Genomic DNA, 23,327 nt, shown 5'->3' with positions numbered 1-23,327 from the left:
GGTATTGATTTTCCTAATAAACATAATAACATATTTCTAACTTGATGTGGCCAGCAGGTCAAGGGAAGTAATTCTGCCCCTCCACTCTGGTGAGAGCCCACCTGGAGTGCTGCACCCATCTCTGGGTTTCTCAGCACAGGAAAGACATGGACCTGTTGAGGCAGGTCTAGAGGAGGGCCACAAAAATGATCAGAGGGATGGAGCATCTCTCCTATGAGGACAAGCTGAGAGAGTTGGGGTTGTTCAGATTAGAGAAGAGAAAGCTCTGGAGGGAAATTATTGCAGCCTTTCAGCACTTAAAGGGGGCTTACAAGAAAGATGGGGACAGACTTTTAGCAGGGCCTGTTGCGGTAGATCAAGGGGTAATGGTTTTAAACTAAAAGAGGGTAGATTTAAACTAGATATAAGGAAGAAGTTTTGTTTTATGATACGAGTGGAGAAGCTGGAACATGTTGCCCGGAGAGGCTGTAGATGCCCCATCCCTGGAAACATTCAAGGTCAGGTTGGATGGACCTCTGAGCAACCTGATCGAGTTGAAGACGTCCCTGATTATAGCAGGGTGGGTGGGACTAGATGACCTTTAAAAGTCCCTTCCAACCCAAAGTATTCCATGATTTTATTTCTGAAAGTAGAAGAATTTGAGCTTGTTCTGCTTTGGCTTTTTTAATAGATCCTATAGTACACACTCAGCAAATATGATTTAAAAAGTCTCAGAGAGGCTGTAAAGAATACAAGGCCACATGTTAGGAATCAGCACACAATGCAAATTAACAAGAAAATTTACCTCACTTATAGAGATAGAATTAACTACTTTGGTCTCCTACTGATGCAAGTATGCGGGGAAAAAAACAACATACAAATGCACAAATGTAAAACCTCACTTTCTTTTAGCATAAAACTTTCAGATAATTTGTAAGAGTAATTCTGTTCTTTGGTTAATACCTAGTATTTCAGGAAGTGCTAATTAAACCATTTTAATTACAAAGTCGTGCCACTTCAGATTTTTGAAACACTTATAAGAGATTGCCATTTATTTATTTTTTTTATTGAACCAACCAGCATAATCAAAACTAACACATGAAATCACTCCATCTTAATTTCAAATATTTAATCAGAATAATGTGGTTCTTGGGGAAAACAGATGCACTCCTATCTGTAGAATGTCTCCAAATCCATGAAAAACTAATTAGACTGAATGCAGTATGTGCTGCATACAAAGTAGAAAACATTCTACAAATCTTATTGTTGCAACACTTACAGATTTAGTATATATTTATCCAGGTTCGGTTCCTGCATCTGTATGTCTGTTGTACGGTAGCAATATCCATTAATGAGACATTTGATACACTCCTAGCAAAATTCCATTTCTTCATATTTTGCCAAATTATTAATCCCCCCTAAAACAGGTACTTTCTTTTCCTTATATAAAAATTATTATTGTCCCCATGTTTTATTAATATCACTAGTACTGTCTCCTAGGTAAAAGGTTAATTACTTGGCTGTGATTCATAGGAATGGAGCTGCAGTTAAATTACCTAGGTGGCATATCAACCTCTTCTTTTGTTATGTCATGATTTACTACTATTTAAGAGAGGAAACAAAGAAGTATTAATTTTTCTGTAAATTACCATGCTCACATCTTGGGAATAGCATCAATAATCCAATCAATGGAAGATTATTAACCTGCAACAAATGTTTTCTGTCATCAACAAACTTCGCCTTCAATGCCTTCTTCACTTCAGTGCTCATTAATTATATTTAGGTCAGCTACACTCATGCTAACCTTCCACAACAGAAAGCAGTATTTTCTGTTTCAAGTGGATAGGGAAAGGAGTAGAACTGCAACTAATTAAAACAAAATTTTGACTACTGTTTCTAAAGCAGGTTATGCATTTCTATAACTATTATTTCAAATTACATTATGTATAGCAGGGTCCATTGAGAGTAAAAGCAGGTAAAGAAATTTACACTCATTTAATTGAGGACAGTTTGATCACTTTTCACATATCAAAGAAAGAAACTGGGGGGAGGGTGAAGCTGTTTTTTTTGGGTGGGGGAGGTGGATTGGCTCTTTTGCTACTATAGCAGTGGGAAATATTATATTTTGCATTGTGTATCAATAAACTGTCCTGACACATCTACCAAATATTTACGAAAGCAAAAATATGGAAATTACACATGTATAAAACAACCAACAGAATCACTGTATTATCTGATTCACCTTATCTGTGGTCACTGTTGACCTGTTATATCAGTTCAGTAAATCTGAGTATTGAGCTAAACTGACTTTAATACTTAAGAAAGAGTGTCATAGCATAAAACCTTGTGCACTTTTATATATGATAGCATGCTTGCCATCTAAACTTTCCTATCTCTGTATAATTATCTCTCTAAATATATCTTCAATGTAAATAAGCTTGTTCTAGAAACTGTTTTGTCTTGTAATCATAGCAACCTTGTCATCGCCCTCTTTTATATCAGAAGTACTGCACTCTTCCCTTTTTAATTTTATATATTGTTATAGTTCCCCTACAGTAAATGCAGTTCTGCTGATTACAAGACCTCCAAGAATTCAAGTTATTCTTGACTTGCAAACCAAATTTAGTTTTCTGTTTTGTTTTGTTTACTGCTTAAGTCTGATTATTAGAGGGCAGAGAGACTATTTACAAGGCAAATTGGTTTCAGTTTGATTTAAATTTCAGATCTCAGTTTAAATCTAGGCATTGCGGGTTTTGTTTTTATATCACCTCTTGTAACAGTCATAAACAGTAGCTACATTCCTTTTTCTAGGTTGACTGTTACTTTCATTGCATACACTTCTTCATAATGTTGACTTTATTAACATCTTGGTCACCAAAATAAAAGTTGGTTTAATCTCCTCTCATGGCCCATTTCTCTTTGTTGCATTTATCCACCTTTTTGATCTCCTTGTTTTTGGAAAGAAATACTTCAGTCCTTCTGAAACCCTTGAATTAGTGATATATACCAAGCACATCATGTCAGAAGAAATTATTCTGCTCTTTTAGAAATAATTAAAGCATCAGAAAGCAAAAGAATAAATCAAAAAGGTAAGATATCAGGATGTTGGTTGATGTCTTAGATATATATCCAAATAGTAAAGGGCAAAGGAATCATATACTACTTCTGTGATTCAGTGTTCACATTTGCATGTTTTGTCCTCATATTATGCTTCCAACTTCTACTAGCATGAGCAGTTCAGTGATGGTTGAAAGAATTGTTTTTCTCTATAGTATTTTTCTTTGAAGATTTGAGTAATCAGCAGATGGAATGCCTTTGATACAATCATGTAGAAATCTGTTAAATGCATCTGCAATTTTAAAACAGTAAATGATCTTTTTGCTAATGTTAAAAGAAAGAAAAAAAAAAACACAAAACTTGCTTTTTCCCCCCTTTTCTGACTTAAAAAACTGACCTTTTAAAGAAGTGTGATAAGGATTAAATACCCTGCAGCAAGAGTATGAGTTTGGCAGAAAGATTGAATGGCTGATATCTTGTATAGCATGCCCAGTTATTGAAGGGACTGGAAGAGCACATCTTTTAGCTGTTACAAATTAAGTGTACATTCCAAAGTTAAGTGTAGCACAGTTAAGCAACGCTTGTACTTAACCAATTTCAACACTACTTCAGCTGGATCATGAGACATCTTTTTATTATGTAAACAACTGTAGCCTTGTTGTAGGGCAGCTATTTAAAGAATTAGCTATAGCTTCAAAAGTGTCATTGTATACTTTTATAGGGTCCACATTCTAATATTCTAAAAATATTGTCAGTGACATCCATCACAGGAAGGACTTAAAATGCACAAAGACTAATTGGTTTAAATGGATTTATATGGTGAAATAATTTTAATGACCCCTACAATTCTGTAACTGGTTCTGGTTCTACAAGGTGCTTAGACACATCTAAATTTATTTGTGGAAATAGTTTATCTGACATTATTTCATAAAACTGTGTCATGTAGAGTGGGAAGCAAGAGGGAAAGTAGCCCAAGGTAAAAAATCTATTACACATTTGGTTTGTAAGAAAGGCAGAAAGGTGTTACCTCTATATATGTGGAAACATGTAAACAACTAGGTCTTTAAATCCAAACAAATGCAACTCAGTTTAAATTTGTAAGTACGTTCAGAAACCTCACACACCCTATTCAGAGAGAGCATCTTGACTACACTATTTCTCAATCTGATTTGGTAGGTGATTTCATTAGTTAGTATTCTTGATATGTCTTCAGAAATCACTGTTTACAAGAAGGAAAATATGCTAGTAAGACAGATTGATCAGTCACTTTAAACTAATTAAAATTTAAAAAAACAAAACAAAACAAACAAAAAGGCTCCAGGAAACAGCATAATGTTTAAGTACCTACCACAAGAGTAAGAGGTAAAACCAAATAACAAAAAAAAAAAAAAAATCCTGTCTGTACACAACAACAGGTATTCAAAACAAAGAGTTTCAGCATGCAAGGAAAAAGAGGAAAAAAAAAGAAAGAAAAAACTGAGAAGAAATTACAACCATATGTACTACTTCAAGTATTTTCTAGCATCATATTATACTTATTCAAAGTTTTTCCATGCTTTTTGTATGCTATGATTCTCATATGTATTCAGATGTGTGCTGTGGCAGTTACCAGTGCAAAGGCTAAACTTTGTGTCATGGAGCTTAAAACCTCTCCTTGACCACAACTTTGCATAACTTTAACATTTTCTAGTTCTTTATGTGGGGAACTGTGGGTGGATAAGTAGTATGTAATGCTTTTTTGTTCTTGTGGAAAATACGAGGCCAGTTTAGAAAGTTTCCATTAGTTATTTCTGCCACTGTAAGTCCTGAGAAACTATGAACGTCTGTCATATACTGACAGACAGCAAATACTGAAAATAATATGATTTTCGCCACTGTCAGAAACTAAAATTTCCAAGATTTTACAACAGGTGTAGGCCCATCACTGCTTCCAATGCCTGAATCTGAGGATTCTGCTCCATTCCACCGTCGCATACGATCTTTTAGTTTGAAAGTACAGTGCTCCATGGTTTTATCAACAGCCAATGACTTATCTTTTTTACAAAGCTCAAAATTGGTCTGGAAAGTAGAAGCACTTCTGTAGGCAGTGATGGATACTGCTGTTACTTATTCTCAAAATAATGCAACCTTTTGAAGAAAGAATTTTAAGTATTAACTATGTGAATTTCATTTTTCCTGTCAAAATAAGTAATTTATTCAACAATGTCAGAATTTTTAAACCAAAAAAAAATTTCACAAAACCTTCCAAATTGTGACAAAATCATTCACATGGTGATAATTTAAGGAAAAACTTTTGAAGCGCTAACGATTAGTTATGACAAAAAGTGGCCATAAATGAGAGATTTTGCAGAAAAAAATTTTGCATAAATTTTGCAGAAAAAAGCTAAAAAGTGGTATCACCTTTCAAAAGATATTGCTATCAACATATCTACTAGAACTTGTAAGTTGTAGTAATATCATTGTATTTAGTTTTACCTCTTCCTTTTAACTAATTTTTGGTATATTAAGTGTATGTTTTCTTAGCCTTTCACCAAATAGCTGCAGGTGTTGGCAATTCTTTTGAATAATCACAATGGCAACATAAGTGATTTCATAGGACAGGTTCTTCTGCACATCCACTCAATATGGAGTCATAATTATTTTTTATGTTTTCTTACCTAAGAAAGAACCTTATTATTTTGGGCCAGAACATTTATCAAAGAGATTTTGAAATAAAATGCATACATAGAACAGGTGAATGGTGGTGACATCGTGGAGAAACTCATCTGACAAACTCATACAGTCTGCAGGTGCTAGATACATTTGAGTTCATGTGGTATGAGTTTAGGTTTTTTATATAAAGTCCTAACTCACAAAGGTGTTGAAATAATCTTTTTCTAGTGATATATTAGTATGCTGTGTACTACGAAACCATCCAAAGACTTTGAAGCTGCTAAGTAATTTTATACTCAAGGAAAATAATAGAGGAAGGTATTATTAAATGGTATTCCATGTCTTTGACTGGATCCAAGCTCAGCCAGCTGCTCTTCAAGGAAAGAAATAGGTGATGTTTACCTCTACAGTGTATAAATTACAGATGTGGTATCTAATGGTCACTTTAGCTATCTAATTTCAAGCTATAATTTCTATATAGTAACATGAAAGCCATAAGCATTTATGGTACAGAGCATGGCAGAGAGCTGGAATACGTTTCAAGAAACTTGCTTTCTTTCCCAATTCTTAATCTTCAGATGGCAACAACTAGATGAGGTAAATTGTGCTTCATTCAACAGAACTTAGTAATTAAGACAACATTTTCAATATAATTACATTCAGCATCCTTCTGTGACACATTACAAACAAAATCAAAAAGACCACTTCAGAGCGGAACTTAAAAAAAAAAGAAAAGAGATAAACCAAGTGTCCTTTAGAAACTGTCAGCAATCATCTCACTTGTCAACTCCATCCCAGCCGAAACCAGGACACCTTACCACCAAAAAAAAAAAGATATTTCATCTATGTAAAGCTAAGCAGTTAGTCATTCTGCACTCTCTTGGTAATTGGAGAGAAAGATATTTCCAGAAGGTGATTTAACCCAGTTATATAAAACCTACCATGACAAAAGGTTTATTACTCTTTGGTGGAACCTTTCTCCTTGTTGACACCAAAGTTTTAAAAGGATGAAGATAAACAGAATGAATGCCATCTTAGAGAACTCTAAGCAGGATAATAAGTCAAGAAGACAGACTTACTTTCAGCAGGCAAAATAACTATAGCTGCTTATGCTTAACCTGGCAGAAAGAAATTCACAGAGCAAATAATAGAGGATATGGGGAATGGGGGTGGGGGTGGGGTGGGTGGAGGGGAGCAGGGAGCAGCAAAACCTTTACCTATACCAATAGCAGCAAGCAAATCTACAGGAGAAGTGATTATAGATAACCTAACAAGCTGTGGTGGTTTAACCCCATCAGGCAGCTCAGCATCACAGAGCTATTTGCTTACTCCCCAGTAGTGGAATGGGGAGAGAATTGGAAAGGTACAGAGAATCTATGGTATGAGATAAAGACAGTTTGATATGTAAAGCAAAACCTGTGTGCACAATCAAAGTAAAACAAATTCATTCACCACTTCCCACCAGCAGGCAGGTGTTCAGCCATCTCCAGGAAAGCTGGGCTTCATCACACATGACGGTTACTTTCCTTGGGAAGACAGACATCACAACTCTGAACATCCCCTCCTTCTCCCCCACAGCTTTTATTGCTGGGTAGGATGTCTTATGGTATGGGATATCCCATTCTTGAGTTGGGGTCAACTGTCCCATCTGAGTCCCCTCCCAATTTCTTGTGCGCCCCCAGCCTACTCACTGGCAGAGTGGTGTGAGAAGCAGCACTGTTCAGCAACAGCTAAAACATCTCTGTGTGATCAACACTGTTTTTATCATAAACACAAGATGTTACCCCGTACAAGCGACTACGAAGAAAATTAATTTTATCCCAGCCAGAACCAGTACAGAAACACAGATGTCTATTACAATGGTGAACATAATTGTACACAAGCTAATGCTGCAAAAATTGAAAGCAGCAAATAGCTATTTGGTTAGGAATTATTGATAAGAAAGCAAAAAGTAAATTCTTTGGAGTAAATGCAAAAAAAGTTTAATCTACAAATCTACACGTCAGTAAGAACGTCCTGTTCTCTCTCCTCATTCTACATTGTTATCAATTTCAATTTCTGTTTTGGTTTTTTTTTTTTTTTTTTTTCTAATGAAATCTTAAATGAGTAGAAAAATAGACCTTGCTTTATAAGCAGTTCATAGCAGGATGCCTACACTTCAAGCTGAGTAAAGCCTTTAGATACTAGTGAGTACAGAGAGTATTTCATACTCACATAGCACACTTCACCAGAGAACACAGGAGTAAATATCTAGCCAAACTCTTCATTCCCAGTAATGAAGATAAAGTGTTGCCAGAAACCGGAGACTTCAAAAAGAGTTTTGATGAAGTAAAATTTTAAAACTACAAGTTCCTTGGCTGAAACAGGTAGAATTTCTGAAAGAATGATTCTGCTGCTACGAACAAAAACATGCAATCGATTCTGAATCAGCAATACTGCATCAGCAAACTGATTGTGAAAAAAAAAATTATAAAGGTGACTGTAAGAACTACAGATGAATGAGACCTAAAGCAGTATAAGGGTTGTGAGATGAATTATTCCTAATTAATTATGGAATTATTCCTTATTAATTATGGACATATTCAGTTTGTTGTTTGTTTGTTGTTTTTTTTTAAGGAAAAGGTAATTTTAAAAAAGATGCCTTTAAACAAAAGGCAGGTCTATGATGTGCTGGATGCTATTCTCCTCCACTCCCCTCCCCCCCATCCTCCTGAGTCTATGAAGGATGTAAAGTAAAGTCAAAACTGCCTTAAAGCAGCAGGTGAGCGTTCTGCCACCTGAGGGGCTCAGAACCTTTGTGAATCAGACAAATAAAGATTTGACGATTCAGGAGGCTACTTTTAACACCCTGAAAATGCGATCATTTTAGTATCAATTCACAAAGGAAAACTGGGACAAAACCCCCAAAAATGTTGTGGTCAGCTGCTGCATAATCAAGTTGTCTACTGAATAAAACAGAGACCTTCCATTTGTCCTACAGCTCTGTCACATTTTTTCCCACAAAGCATTCCGAAGAAAACCAATAACATATCAAGAGCACAGTGATACCTGGCAGTTTAATTTCAGAAAGTCTGCAGATCAATAGCTTTAGAGAGGCTTACAGTTCTTTAGAATATATGTGCAGTAACTAATGATGGGGACTGTGTATGTAAGCATGTGTGTATGTGTGAGAGAGAGAGAAGATGAGATTCACATTCATTACTGGGAATTTTCAACATGGTATTTCAATCACTGCCTTTACTGTTCCTTTGTGAAAAGGCTTTAGAGCTGAATGTTTGCTATTCCTTTAACTTAGTTATTTGATTTTAATAGCTACAGAAGCAACTTCAATTTTTTCTATAGTTTAGACTGAAATAGAATTTGCATTAAGATACTGATTCAGAAGGTTTGAACTCAGCCACATGTTTTGTTTTGTTTTGTTTTTTGTTTGTTGGTTTGGTTTGGTTTGGTTTGGTTTTTTTGTCATTGCCACAGGTTTGTCTATAAGGCTTATGCTTGGGATTGAACTATTCCTAATTAATGATGGACATATTCAGGTGGGGCTTTTTAAGTGAAAAATAATATTAATAAAAAGAAGTAAACTTTACTTGGTATAATTTCAAACTCACGTAACTTCAACAGCAAAGATGTTTATTTCAAGGTTTAATTAACAAATTCTTATCATGTTTACTGATTTTTATCATATGAACTGAATCAATCTTCAAGTTTAGTTTTTATAAAGAGCTATGTATATAAAAATGTAACTATAAAAGCAAAACACAAACCTCCTGATACACCAAATGCACATGCAACAAATATTTAGCTGGCCACAAGAGCACCATCTTTGCTGTTCTATAAGAAGTATAAATAATTATACAAAGACCACTCTACAAAACCTTATAAAATGGTAATGCAAGATTCATTGGCTGATGGGTGAATTTGATCTGACAGATGAATCCACATTCTGTAAGTAAAACACAAAATATATTTTATAAAAGTTCCAGTACAAAAATAATAACCTTTATTTAAATGTTTTTTTCATGGAGAAACAAGAGAGACAAATACAAGTAATCAATCCGATGTATCATGTCGGAGCAACTGATCTCATATTAACATAATAGGGAATCTATTAGTACACACCAGTGGTCCACTTTCTGGCATGCAGTGTGCTTGGAAGAGGTAAATTTAGCTTTAAGACTAACCATTTCAATATTTGGGCTTTTTAAAAGATGATACGTGCTGTATTTTTAGTTGAAAAATAAAGACCTAAATTGATTGATATCTTGCTTTGGATTTCTCTCAGTTTACTTTAGATGTCTGCTCTACAGTTAATGGAGAGGAAAGAATGGCAGTCTTAGATCATAGTTAATCTGATTTTAGACATCCGTGTTAGAATGAGTGAGAAAAATATCTTTGTAAATGTATTTTTGTTTTCCCGTTGACTAGTCAGCAACTGTAGACAACCATATATGAACAGCTCATCAGCTGAAACCTATTTTTTCTTGTGGCAATCTGATGTCCATAATGAAACAAATTCAAAACAGAACAATTTGCTAAGCAAAGCATAACCTCATACACATTTATACCTTTCTAAATTAAAAGGATAGAGAGCAAGATAAATACTATGAGCTCGATAGTTACATCTCATTTTCACTCGGATTTTTTTTCTGTAGTCCATTAATAAGATGGTAGCACTAAACTCCGTATCGAAGGCCAATGGAAAATTTAAAAACTACTTCTGTTTGTTTTAAACTGGTTTCTTTCTGGAAGGGGAGAAATATATATCATGAGGTCTTGATTTCAGCAATACATTCTTCTTAACTTGGGTGTGTTCAAAGGAAATTCTGTGAAGCTGCCTCAGTCTGAAAAGGCAGCTTAAGTGCTGAGAACAAGAAGTCATAATGCTCTAGATGTCACAGGCACCTCACCACCTGCTTAACCTTAAAAAGATAAGGAACCTCTTTGACATTAAACTGGGAGCTTATTACTTCATGTGTAAGTGCTTGTCTAGACAGAGTCATAATAACTTCCAAGAAGTATCTAATATACCTATTATTTGTCTGGAGAAATTACATTCAGGTTCAAGCATACTTGGCACCAGGAATAGGTGTGAGCTATGAACACAGTAGTTTCTGAATAAGTATGTGTAAACTGATTCACTAGGAGAAATGAGAGCTGGTCACAGGTAGTTTCATGTAACTGTTTCTTCTTTCATTTCCTTTCATTTCCTACAGACAGATCTGCTAACTGTACTAGTCATTGTTAAAAAGCACTTCAGTTCTGCAATAAATATCTCACATAGCTTTCCACCCAGAGAGGTAGTCTAACCCATAATTCTACCCAGGTAAAGGGAAAACTTCAGACACTGGAGCTATGCCTTCCTCCTCAATGAACTGCACTGATTCATACCAACTGAGTGTTTGGATCAAAATCACATTTTGAAGGAAGTGCTCTCCCCAGTATCATCACTGAAATTTTCAAATGTCTTAGTGATGTCACTGTTGAAGAATTTTTTCCTAAAATACCACCACTGCTTTAGTTGTTAAGGATGATGATGGGGATAGCAGGCAATGGTTAAGTCTCTTCACTTAAAATCCAGTTTCCATAACAGTAAGAAAAAAAAAAAAAAAAAAAAAAAAAAAAAAAGCCCTTGAATCGAGTCTACTTCTTGTAATTTTATTACTTTTAGGTGACACGTGCTTTTAGGTGAGATTGGCATGCATAAAAACTTGGTGAATTTTTTCCAGTAACAGTGAAGTTATAATTTGTAAATTTGGAGTCAATTATACATCAGCTAATATTTACGCTTGATTATTCATCAAGCTTGTATTATATATAAAGCCCCATGTCTGCTGCCCACACTGACAGCAAATTCTTTAATTCATATATCAATATCCCCACACTAATCATTTAAATGGATGATTCTGTTTTATATCAGCCTACTGTAAGGGACACCCAAAACTTTATTATCTGTAGGAAATACACAACTTTATTAGCTGCTGCAGTACTGTTTGCCTTACTCTGTCTGGCAACCAACTCTTTGAAAGCCTGTAAAAAGTCTTAGTATTTGCTTCTATTGAACAAAATCTTCAAAGCATTAGATGAGTTGAGAGGGTAAAGGTATTGGGTTACCAGTGCCTTAAGGTTGTGTTTTAAGTGTCAGTGATATTATGTGCTTATATATATACTTAGTTTTCACAGGAAAGAGGAAATGTTCAGGGTAAGTACCTTACTTCCCAGATAAACAGGCAAATAAATTGTCACAGACGTTAGCATTAATTCTACCTCTGTTTTGCATTCAACATTTACTGTGTTGGAAATAAAAATGGACAATAAATTAGGGAAGATGAGCATTACAACTGCAGAGGCACAAGGAAGTATCTTAGATATGGAAGAGCTAATCACTATCTTGAAAACTGAATCAACACGGACAGATAATCAACAGAATGACAGAGCCAATAAAGCTACTGACTGACAAATTGGAAGAACACAAGTACCAAAGATAAAAAAAAATTAACATAAAAGTAACTGAATGCCCAAAATATACTGAAGGAGAGCGCTCATATCTTTCTTTGAACTATGGATTCCTACTCTCCTTAAAGTAAGGGGAAGAGGTGGGTGAAGAGTGGAATAAAGGCAGAGATCATTTTTTTCACCATCATATGGAATACTCAGAGTATTTGCTATGGTATCGTAGTAAAAGATTAAGAAAAAAAAAAAAAGGTTAAGAAATAATTAAAAATAAAGAAATTATAAATACAAGTTAATATTTAAACTGGATTATTCAATTTACATGTAGCCTATGACATTCAGCACCTTATTTCCAGCTTTAAGAACAGGCTGCACCATAGAAAAATCCACCAATAGAGCTGCACCAAAAGGCAAGGATTTTCTTAATAGTATTTCTCCAGTGATATGCAATCATTGCAGCTACTCTAACCACCAAACTTAAATGTTTCAGTACACTTTTCTGTATGTATGGTGGACTTTTGAAAACAATATTTATATATCATAAGAATCTTCATTTTTATTTTATAAAACACACCAGTTTTTTTTTAATAATGTTTAATAATATAGGCGTAGGAGACTGGCTGTGCATAATTGCAGAGTCTAGGAACCAGATTATAATGCCAGATGATGTAATTTGTTACTTTGTTTCTAAATTAATTCCGTTCTTGTTTCTTTCCTGTCTTCTTATTTTATAGCTTGTACATTTAGCAGTATTTTGAACTACTGAAGAAGACATAAGTGACGGTATGCCCGGTTGGACTTGTATTTCACCTCACACTGCTGAGACAATGTACTAAGTTCAGAAGTAATGATAAGACTTTCAAAAAATTTTAAAACCAAAGTAATAAAACCACCACCACAACAAAATATAACAGGTAATTGATTTAATTATTAGAAAATAGTCCACCCTTCTATTTGTATAGTACCTGCATCACAAATATTGGTTATGAGAAAAGTATTATCTATTAATTACGCAGGAAATGGAGGCTATATGAGCAGAATACAAATTATGGAAACTCCATGTGTGTCCACATGCAGGAAATGTATTGTTCCAGTCACTTAGCTGTCTGGACTGCAAGTACCAGTCCACAACCACAACATATGATAATGCAATACAGTTTATCACAAGGGAAGATAAGAGTGGATGTGTCCTCTTTTGTTGACATAGAAGGAGAAATACCATGTGATACCTACTTAGCCAAACCATGTCTAAAAGTTCCACTTTTTCTCCAATACATAAGAAGATCTGTATTAGGTAATACACATCTCTGCAGACAGACAGTCTGAGTACTTCTGCACAGTATTTTCTTTTTCCAGTATGATTGATTTTACTTTCCCTGTATTCAATGAGCAGGCACATGGAAGTCAGATCTATGCAAAAAGGTATGTATATACACATTATACAGTGCTCCGCCAGTAATAATGAAGTTAGCAATGTGGCTGGTTATATGAGCTTGGAATCAGTGAAAGTTTACTGCAGCCACACAAATTTTAGTCTGAACAGTACTTCAGTTAAACTAGCCATGAAAAAACATGCTTTTTCCTTCTCCAGGAATGCTACAACAACATCTGCTCCAGCTGTGCACATTCAGCACAACTCAGTGTTTCAGAAAATAAGTCAAATGACTTATCAAAGCACAATGAAAAGTTCCGATGATGCAGAGTAGGGCAATTCAGTAAGCCAATGCATTAGGACTGCAAAGAAAGGATAGGAGAAAGAAGTCTATTTGACCAAGTAGAACTCAAATTGCAGTTTGTAGTGTGTGAAGAAGAAGTGGAAGAGAAAGAAAAAGCAAATGATGCAACGGCACTCACTTACCAAATCCAATGTGTAGACTGATGCCCAGCCAGTTCCCAAGGAAAAGATGGCTAACTTCATAAAACCCTCCTCTTGCTCATCCCCAGTCTATTCACTGAGAATAAGAAACAGAGAAGGTCTTGGTGCTGTGCAAACACTGTTCAGCAATAGGTAAAACATTGCTGTGTTGTCAGCATTGGTTTGGACACAAATATGAAACAGCACCATACCAGCTACAAAGAAAGAAAGTAAACTGTCCCCAGTCAGACCCAACAGAATGCGTTTGATTCTTAAAGGTCTTTAAAACTTCTAAAAAATATGCTTTATAATTTGTGGGAGCTGTTAAAAACCAAGTAATGCTACATTAAAAGAAAAACAAGTCATCCTTACAAACAGTCTGTAACATGTGATTCTTAGTTTATTCCTGACAAAAGAAACCAGGAAGAGAAACACTAGTCATTTTCAACCAGAAGACACGCCACACTGCCTTTCTAATCATAACTATTGTGTCAAAATCTCAGAAATGTACAGAGACTACTGGAAACTGGTGAGCAAAGAAAGAGGTAACTAGTAAACCGTCTACAGAGGTATTAACTCATGCTATTTCAAACTCTGAATTACATTAAGCTTATGTGGCAGCCAAGCTTAGAGGGAAGAAAAAGGAAAAAAAAAAAAAAAAGGAATAGAAAAAAGTCTGTATTGGACTTTGCATTTGCCTGTTTCTTGTTGGAATTATTTAAGTTATGAGATCTGGATCAATAACTTGCCACTGTATTATTTACTGTATTTTCATTCTCTCCTCATGGGTTGATGAAGTGAATGCAATTTCTGAAAGCTGCTTCCTTATTTTTAGAAGTTAGTCCAATAAACATAGTCAATGACAACTTGAGAAGCTGGCATGCATCTAATGCCTAATCTAAATAGGTTTAAAAATATTCAAGGATTGATTTTAATAGGTAGCTTTCAGACATCCATAAATGGATTTCAGTTATAGCATATTAATATATAATTATTAATTGTTTTACACCACTCAGAAGTGTGCTAGGTGCTTCAGAGGAAATGTAACAAACTATTCCCTCCCAGAATGTGAGCACTGAACACAAAAAGCAGCTTCCAGCTGAAAAACCCTTCCACTGCTCACTGAAGAGCCTGGTTGCCAACATTACCTAGTTACGCACAGCTCCCTGCTGCAACACACACTATAGATGACAGGGGAACTGTTTAATTCAGAACAACTTCCTGAGCCATGCTAATCTTTGCAGTCAGAGAATAGCCAGAACAGGAGTATTGACCCTCTCTAACCTTCAACAGGCCTAAATTACACATTTCTGAGCCCAACAAATAAGTTTGTGGTTTTGCCATATTCTTGAAAGATTACATGAGATCAAGTTGTATATGAAGGTACATTTTCTTCATTTTTCTTCATTTTTCTTTGTTTTAGATTACTTTTCTATTTCCTACCCATTTTGTATTTTATCTTTTTCCTTCTGATGTTTTTCATTATTTTAAATGCTTTCCCTAACTATTTTCTTGTCATTTAGTTTTCTTTGTCCTTTCAAATGCCACTTTCATTTGTTTCTTCTCTTACTCGTCTTGCTCAACACTTTAGTCTCATATTTCGTATCAGGTTTTCCCTCTCATTCCTTGCCACCCAGTCTTCTATATAAGAGCAAAGTGTCTTCTACACTTAGTTAATTCTTTCTGCATCTCCCAACTCAGCCTTCTAGTTTTATTCTAGCTAGTTTATATATTATCCTCAAGAAACTATTGTTTACCCCGCCACTTGACTGAAAATGCTCCTTTACAAAAAACTGTGGTTGAAAGGGGATTAATTTCTTCCAAGCTGATCTGTTTCCACTATATTACCCTTTGTATGCAGTTGTGGTGCTACGTTCCTCCATTTCCCTCCCTTTTCTTTTCAATGTTGGTTTGTTATGTCTTATCTGACTTCTTCCCAGTCCTTACTCTTTCTCATGGAATCTTCTTTCTTCTTGCTATTACTCCTGTCTTAGCTGTCCTCCCTGACTTTCCTCTTTGACTGCATCCCCCCAAAAGGTGTGTTGCTTTTTATTTTGTTTTGTTGGGGTTTGTTGGTTGGGTTTGGGAATTATTTTTTTTTATTATTTTCTTTTTAAAATTATCCCTCCTCCACATGATGTTTCTCTAGTCAGTGGTTCTTTCTGTCACTCTTACAAATGTCTTATCAGCACTATATCCTTTCTTTTCCCACCCCTCTCATTACAATGCATAGCTGGTTCAGAGAAGTTAGCACTTTTGCTGGCAGCGGATTCTGAAACAGTAATTGCTAGACTTTTCCCATGCTATATCTCACCCACAGACATTTCTATGACGTATTCCTCTGTGTAAACTCTCCCATTTCAACTCATGTTTTAACTGTTCTTTTCTTTACTAAAATACCTATTTCAACATTGTTCATGTTTTCATAAATGTGAGTAGTAGTAGGATAACATGGCAAGAACAAACACAGGAATATAGACTTAATAATTTATGGACAAAGTTATTCAGCATTTTAAGTACGTTTATGCAAACACTGTCTTGAATAAGCAATAGAACTCAGGAAAGCTAATACTTAAAGCAGTTCTAATGTAAAAGAAAAGAAAAGTAAGTTATTCTTTATCAGGTGGTAACTAAAGTACAAGCTGTTATCAATGTTATAAACTATGTATTAACAGATGTTCTCTGATATGCAGAAGATAGAGCAAGTCTTAGGAAGTGTTAGTGAAAACTGCCTTTTAGACTATTGAAAGATGTTAACATTTTGCAACTAGGTGTCTGGAGTTAATGTTTCAAAAGGGAAAAAAAAAAGAGAAAGAAATATGGAGAGACAAAATGGAGACCTATAGTCAGTCATTGCTCATGATAATTACTGTCATCCATCTTTCAAAAAGCTAGCTTTTTTGTTGCTTCCACATTTTGCATTCATTGCTGCGTTCCCACAACTCCCCAAGCAATTCAGGATTCAGAACTGTACACCTCCAACACTAAGTAATTTGTTTCACTTTGCATAATAATGACTTTTTTTTTAAATAGCTTATGATATCTCATTTGTGCATTTTCAGTAAAGAATGGCACTTGTCTTTAAAATATCATGAAAATATACAGCCAACAATCAGACGACAGAACTCCTGGTGGTAATGAAGGCATTATTTGCAAGCGAATTTCCAACATCATATGCATACATAGACGCAGTAATGAACCACAATAACAGAGTGATGCTACTTTAACGATTGTTTAGGTACCTTTTCTTTGGCTGTGTTGCAACAGAAGGAGCCACACTGAAGGTCATGATTATGGTCATGACTGTGCACTGGGGAATGACATACAGGCATTGAAGAAATTCTAATAGATAAGCTTTCCTTCTACAGCTCATTCCCCCGGCTAGCAAAATATATTCAAATAAGTAATGATTACAAAGCACAAAACTAGCTAAGTAAATAGTCAAGGTGGAAAGTCTCCTCCCTAGAATAAGGTTAACCATAAAATGCCACCTGATCTATTAACAACTACTGCTAGTGGAGGGACCCTCTACCATATCAGTTTTTACTTTTTGCCTGTTTTATGAGGAAAGAAATGAAGACCAGACTGGAGAGTGAGGTTTGCTGTCCAAAACTGCTTTAAAACACTAGGCCAGTTCTAAACGGCATAATTTATAATATTCTAGATGTGCAGTTAAAGAATGGGTTGAAAAAACACTGAAAAGTTATTCACAGACTGGGAACCTAAAATATTTAATTTCAGCATTTTAAAAAAATAAAATAATATATTAAAATATTCACCTTATGAAGACGATAGTTAAGTAGGCTGATTTATTGCAGCTGACAAAACCTAAAACCTCACATCTGATTATCAAATCAGTTAATCTCTCATAAACTTTTTTTTTTTTTTTTAATACAAAACCCCACTTCCTCAGAATTCAAAGTCAAACTGTGAACTTGACAAAACATTGCGTTCACTAATGAGACTACAAGGGATATAGCCCAACCCTGGAGAGGCATGCCCAGATATGTGAGAAAAGATGGCTTATTTACAAATATTATTTTAAGTTTTTATCTTATTTTTAGAAAGAACACTGCAAATCGAGGAGGTTTTCCTTCAAGGAATGGAAAGACAGAAGAATGCAGTAAATGGAAAAGTACTGTTCGTCCATGTTGGGTAAAGTATTGCTATTATCAGTCCTATAGGATAATATTGCTGTTATTAGTACTAAGAGAAATAATCGCAAAAATGCTGAGAATGAGTAAAATATCAATATCTGCAGATCATGAAAAAGCTGCTATAAAATGGAACCATCAAGAAATGAAGAGCAAAGGGTTCACCTCAGAAAAAGAGAGAATTAAGGAAATGCTATGGTAACCGACTCACACTCGGCAATTACTTTGATGTTACTAGAGGTTTCAAGTATCTACAGAAAATAGGTTAGGGTTTCATTTCACCGTGACTCACCTTGTAAATTATTTGCTCGTATCACGCAGTTCAATATATGAAGAAAGGCTACCCATCACCAAGACTCTTTAGATGATTAATTGCTTTTCACAGTTTTTGACACCATGCAAAGATTGTGTCTTCCAGAGGAAAACCCAGCAAGAAGGTAACCAGTGCTATTTTTCAGGTATGATGTATAAACTATTCACAATTATCATGACATCAAAAGCTTGCTTGTGCCTGTATTTATTGTAAGTGTCTGTATAGTAAGTTTTCATCTACAGTTCATGACTGAAATTGCTTGTTACATTGTCCAATAAAGCATTGTAATAATATTCACTCACTAACAAGGATGACCATCTAAAGAGTAGTGATGTACAAAAGGAAGTCAATAAAAGTCTTACTGCTCCTATCAATGCCTAAGTGATTTATGCATCAAATTATATTAATGCTAACCTGAGTTTTGTATATACATCCTTCATTCATCAGTGGGAAAACAGAACCCAAAGTGTTTGATTTAATTAATCTCTTGTATGTGCCTTTCACTAAGGAAATAATCTAAATAATGCATAGGGATGGGGTATTAGGTATCTTTCTACAGTTACAACATGATTAATTACAATGGCTAAGCCCCTAAACATTAGTTGAATACTAATTTGGTGACAGAATCTGGGACTGGGAAGGTGCAGAGGCCATGTATTTTCTATCACACTTCTAATGCCATAGGAGTGAAAGAGAATGACAGAACTTTGGCTGCTACTTACGGATACTGTTTGCATAGATTAAGACCTTGCAATTGTATATGTACTTTTGCAAAAAAAAAAAAAAAAAAAAAAAGAAAAGCTTTTTAGATCTTCATCATTCAATACCAGGATATGCAGACCTGCGTTGTACTGTTTCAGAAACGTCACTATCCACCAGGAACTGCTTCATGTGCACACAGTACCTATAGATGAGGACACTGTTCATGGAATGAAAAGGGCAAAGGTCTGTCTAGCTAAATCATTGGTTTATTAAAAGACATAATTATTTAGGGGGCAAAAGTCATATGACCATCTGATGTAACAGACAACGTTTATGTTAATTTTGCTATGACAATCTGATGCTATTAATATGCATTGATGTAAATTATAATTTATTTTCAGTTGATAGTAAGGCTTATGTGACAGTATGAGAACAATGCTTAAATGACCAAACAACCAATTGTGTTATACTTCCATGAATAGTCAGTGCCGGTAACTAACTGAAATATGCATTACCCATAGATTATGAAGTGCTCCAGGCAGTTTCAGACACAATTTGCTTTGTTTATGGGTACTCCATAGATTCGTAATTAAAATGACAAGCTGAAGTTTTCATAGCAGAAAAGGAAAACGCTAAACCAGTCTATCTGCCTTTCATTGAAGACTGGTAAAAAGGCAGCAGTTGTTAGGGGAATTAACAACAACAAAAAAATTACTACAAAATAAGTCATACCACAAAACAAGTATTCCCTTAGAAACAGTAGTTGGCATATCAATCAGCCTACTGGACACACGCCAATTCCATTTGCCATAGATCTGCAACAGGTGGCACTGATCCCAGGCCAAACTCAACAAAAAGGTCTGGATGATGTGCTGCCACAAGCACCCCAGTCAGCACCCCCTCCTCAAGCCTGCCTGGGATCACCCAGCATTCCCGCCGCATGGCAGGTTTGCCCCTGTCACAGATCTGCAGTGTCTACTGCCACAAGGTGACAAATATGAAAAATCCTTGTCTGCATTCAGCTCCAGGGCTCGCAGTGACACTTCCTAAAGCGAAGCAAAGGGATGGCTGTTTTTTCAATGTTAGTGTATGATAAATCCCCAAATCTCCAGCACTCCTGTGGCAAGCCCATTGATGGATATTTGTTTGTCACCAGAGGGCTAGGCGTATTCAGTATAAAAGAGAACCAAATAAAGCTGTCATATAATGAGGTCTAGCAAATGAGGAATTTGTTGTATTTATTTTTCTGCAACTTGCTCTTTGCTACGTGTTCCTAAAAGAAGTATGTGGTAGTTCAACGCAGAGGAAAGTTTACTGTTTAGTGTGTACTGGATTCTACTCTCTGGGAGGATGGAGGAGGAGAAAATAGAGTCATAGTGACTGGATTTGTCACATGTATGTTCCTAAATTTTGCTGTTTGGCACCAAACCCACATAGGATGAAAAAATAAAAAATCTGATGTATAACACAATAATACATCTCTCTTCTCAGCAATATACCACAGATGTTTCAGAGAAAAAAGTGATTTTCCACAACAGGTCATACATGAAATATATAAAATGAAAGCTATTGCTGGTAAATGGGCTGCCTGTTCCACAGAAACTATTTTCTTTCACGCTTTCCTTGTGGCTCCCACTTTGCAATATAAAGGGACGCTGTAAGCTTATGTTACGCTTCTGTCTGCAAATGTCGAGCTTAGTATACACATACACTAACTACAAAGACTGCAACTGAAAGAAGTAAATTAACAGGAAATAAACATCTCTCACTGTTTCAGAGTCTGTGCATGTGACAATATAGCAGGTTTCACTTTTTTTTCTTTTTAAAACTACTCCTGGAATTGCTTAAAACTATCAGCTGGGAAACACATTTTTAAGAAACAATAATATTAACAGAACATGCTGTTTGAAGAGCTATAAAAGATAATACGTTTCTTTTCAGTAAGTCATTAAAAAAAACCAAACAAACAAATTACTTGCTCTCCTATGATTTCATGAAGTTGAAAAAAAATAAACCTGTAGAAAGCAAAGCATAGCTTATTTTATGTTGAAAGCCTGTCTCTGACTCCTTTTTTGTCAAATACATGTTGTTGGCATCCTTTTTCTTCTCTGGCCTTCTCAGCCACAATTACTAGTGATAGTCTGTAATTTGAAGAATGTCTGCATGGAAGCAACTGCTTGTTTTAAAGCTACATTCTGTGAGAATGGATGAAGTATTCACTTATCAGTCACTGTAGCACCTCCTGCAAAACACACTCCTTTGAAATATGCAGTGTACAGAAAACAGTTGATAAAAAACACAACTATTTGAAAAGGTGCAATCCTCAAGTCCCTCTTGAGTTACCAGTATAGTAGCCTCTTTGTACTCACAAACACAACAGACTTATCTTGATAATAACCTCCATGACAGTCCTGCTCTGTGCTGAATCTTTGGTCTCTAAGATATTTTACACACATCCAACCTGGACTAAATCTACTTAACTCCTGCTATAAATATAACCTCATTTCTCACACTGCACATTGAGATCTGCTTTTGTGCCAGATGCAGAACAGTGGTGCGGCTTATGCATTTCTGTCATTTTCTTTTATTTTTTCCCCTCTTGAAGATGGGGAACAACCATAACCTTAGGAAGAAGAGTAAAAAAATGAAATAGAAATGAAATATTGGTTCAGATTTAAAAGTTCTAGCACTCAATTCTTTTCTCTATTACTGCAGTGAATTGAGATGTTAAGGTTTATTTTGTTTGTGTTAGGTCTTTTTGGTTGGTTTTTTGTTTTGTTTTGGGTTTTTTTTATAAGGAATGTTAGGCAAATTAATCTTGCCTGCACAAGTCCATTCTGGGAAAAAAAATCCTTCTGATACAGTCCTCACAAATCCCCTCAAAGGAAGTGATAAGGCGCCTCAGGCTCATCTCTGTGCTTACTCTTCAGAATGCCAAACTGAGTTGGGACTTCATTATTGCTTTCCTTTGACCTCCAGATATGAAATCCAGAATTTAGTAGCTCTTAGTACTATAAAGACTTGGCACAGACTGGCTGTCAGAGAACTGTATAATTCAACATTTCTTACTATTAGCTTCCTAAACTCCTTTGATCAAGAATTAGGCAATTAAATTGCCACCTGTCCTGTATATTGTCGAACAAACTTTCATCTTTCATGTTGTCCAATTAAAGCAATAATCCTTTTGCACCTGAAAAAATATTTCTTAGTCATTAAAATTCAGTACTTACAAGATATTTTCTTATGAAATTCTTTTTTTCTTAATAATTTGAAACTCAATCATTTTTATATAATGAAGTTATATCTTTTGCACTTGTTGTATAATTGGATCTTTGAACCTCCAAATAGCTGTAATGATTCTAAAAGCCCAAACCAGATATAACTGCAAACACTATTTTTTTCTCGGTGCTTAGATGTTAATAAGTATCATAAGTTTTCCTAATACAAAAATGTCAATAACCTACTCACTGATCTTTGATACAAATACTTTGTTTCTTTGCCTGATAAATTAAAAGCTACTAACACAGAATGACATAACATTGCATACACACTGTTGTGGATTTTTATGTACAGGAACACTATGGTTTGACTTCTCATGAAAATTACTATGCATAATAGGTTTACTTTTTTTTCCCAAATACGATCTTATTTTTATTTTTTCATTTAAGAGACCAGAGTAATTTTAAAATATCTACTCAGAATGACTAGGGAAGACATTCTATTCCTGGAAGTTATGACTTTATGGACTTGTGACTATAAATTAAGTCAAAGTTAAGATACATCTGTTTGTTGTTTGTTTGGATTTTTGTTTCTTTCTTTCATTTTTTTTTTCTTTGATATGAAGAAACAGCTGAGCAAAAGGAAGGTTTATATCATGTGACTGAATTCATTGCAGACCTCTAGCAAATGCATTATACACCACGGCTAATCAATCTCTCCTCTTTCACAGTACAAAGCAAAATCAGAAAAACTGCCTCCTTTATTCAAAAATAGGAAAACCTGTCACTGCACTGGACTTGGTCAGTTAGGATTTAGATGCATGCCAGTGACTGCAAGAGCACAGAATGACACTAATAAATACCAAAAGTAGTTTACACAACAAAACTGCTGGAACACATATTTCATATAATTACCAAATCTTTACAAGCTCTCTAGACTTAAGTAA

The sequence above is a fragment of the Falco punctatus genome, assembly GCF_963210335.1.
Source record: "Falco punctatus genome assembly, chromosome: 2".
NCBI classification, from domain to species: Eukaryota; Metazoa; Chordata; class Aves; order Falconiformes; family Falconidae; genus Falco; species Falco punctatus.
The sequence above is the reverse complement of the archived record's forward strand: the minus strand, read 5'-3'. Positions refer to the sequence as shown.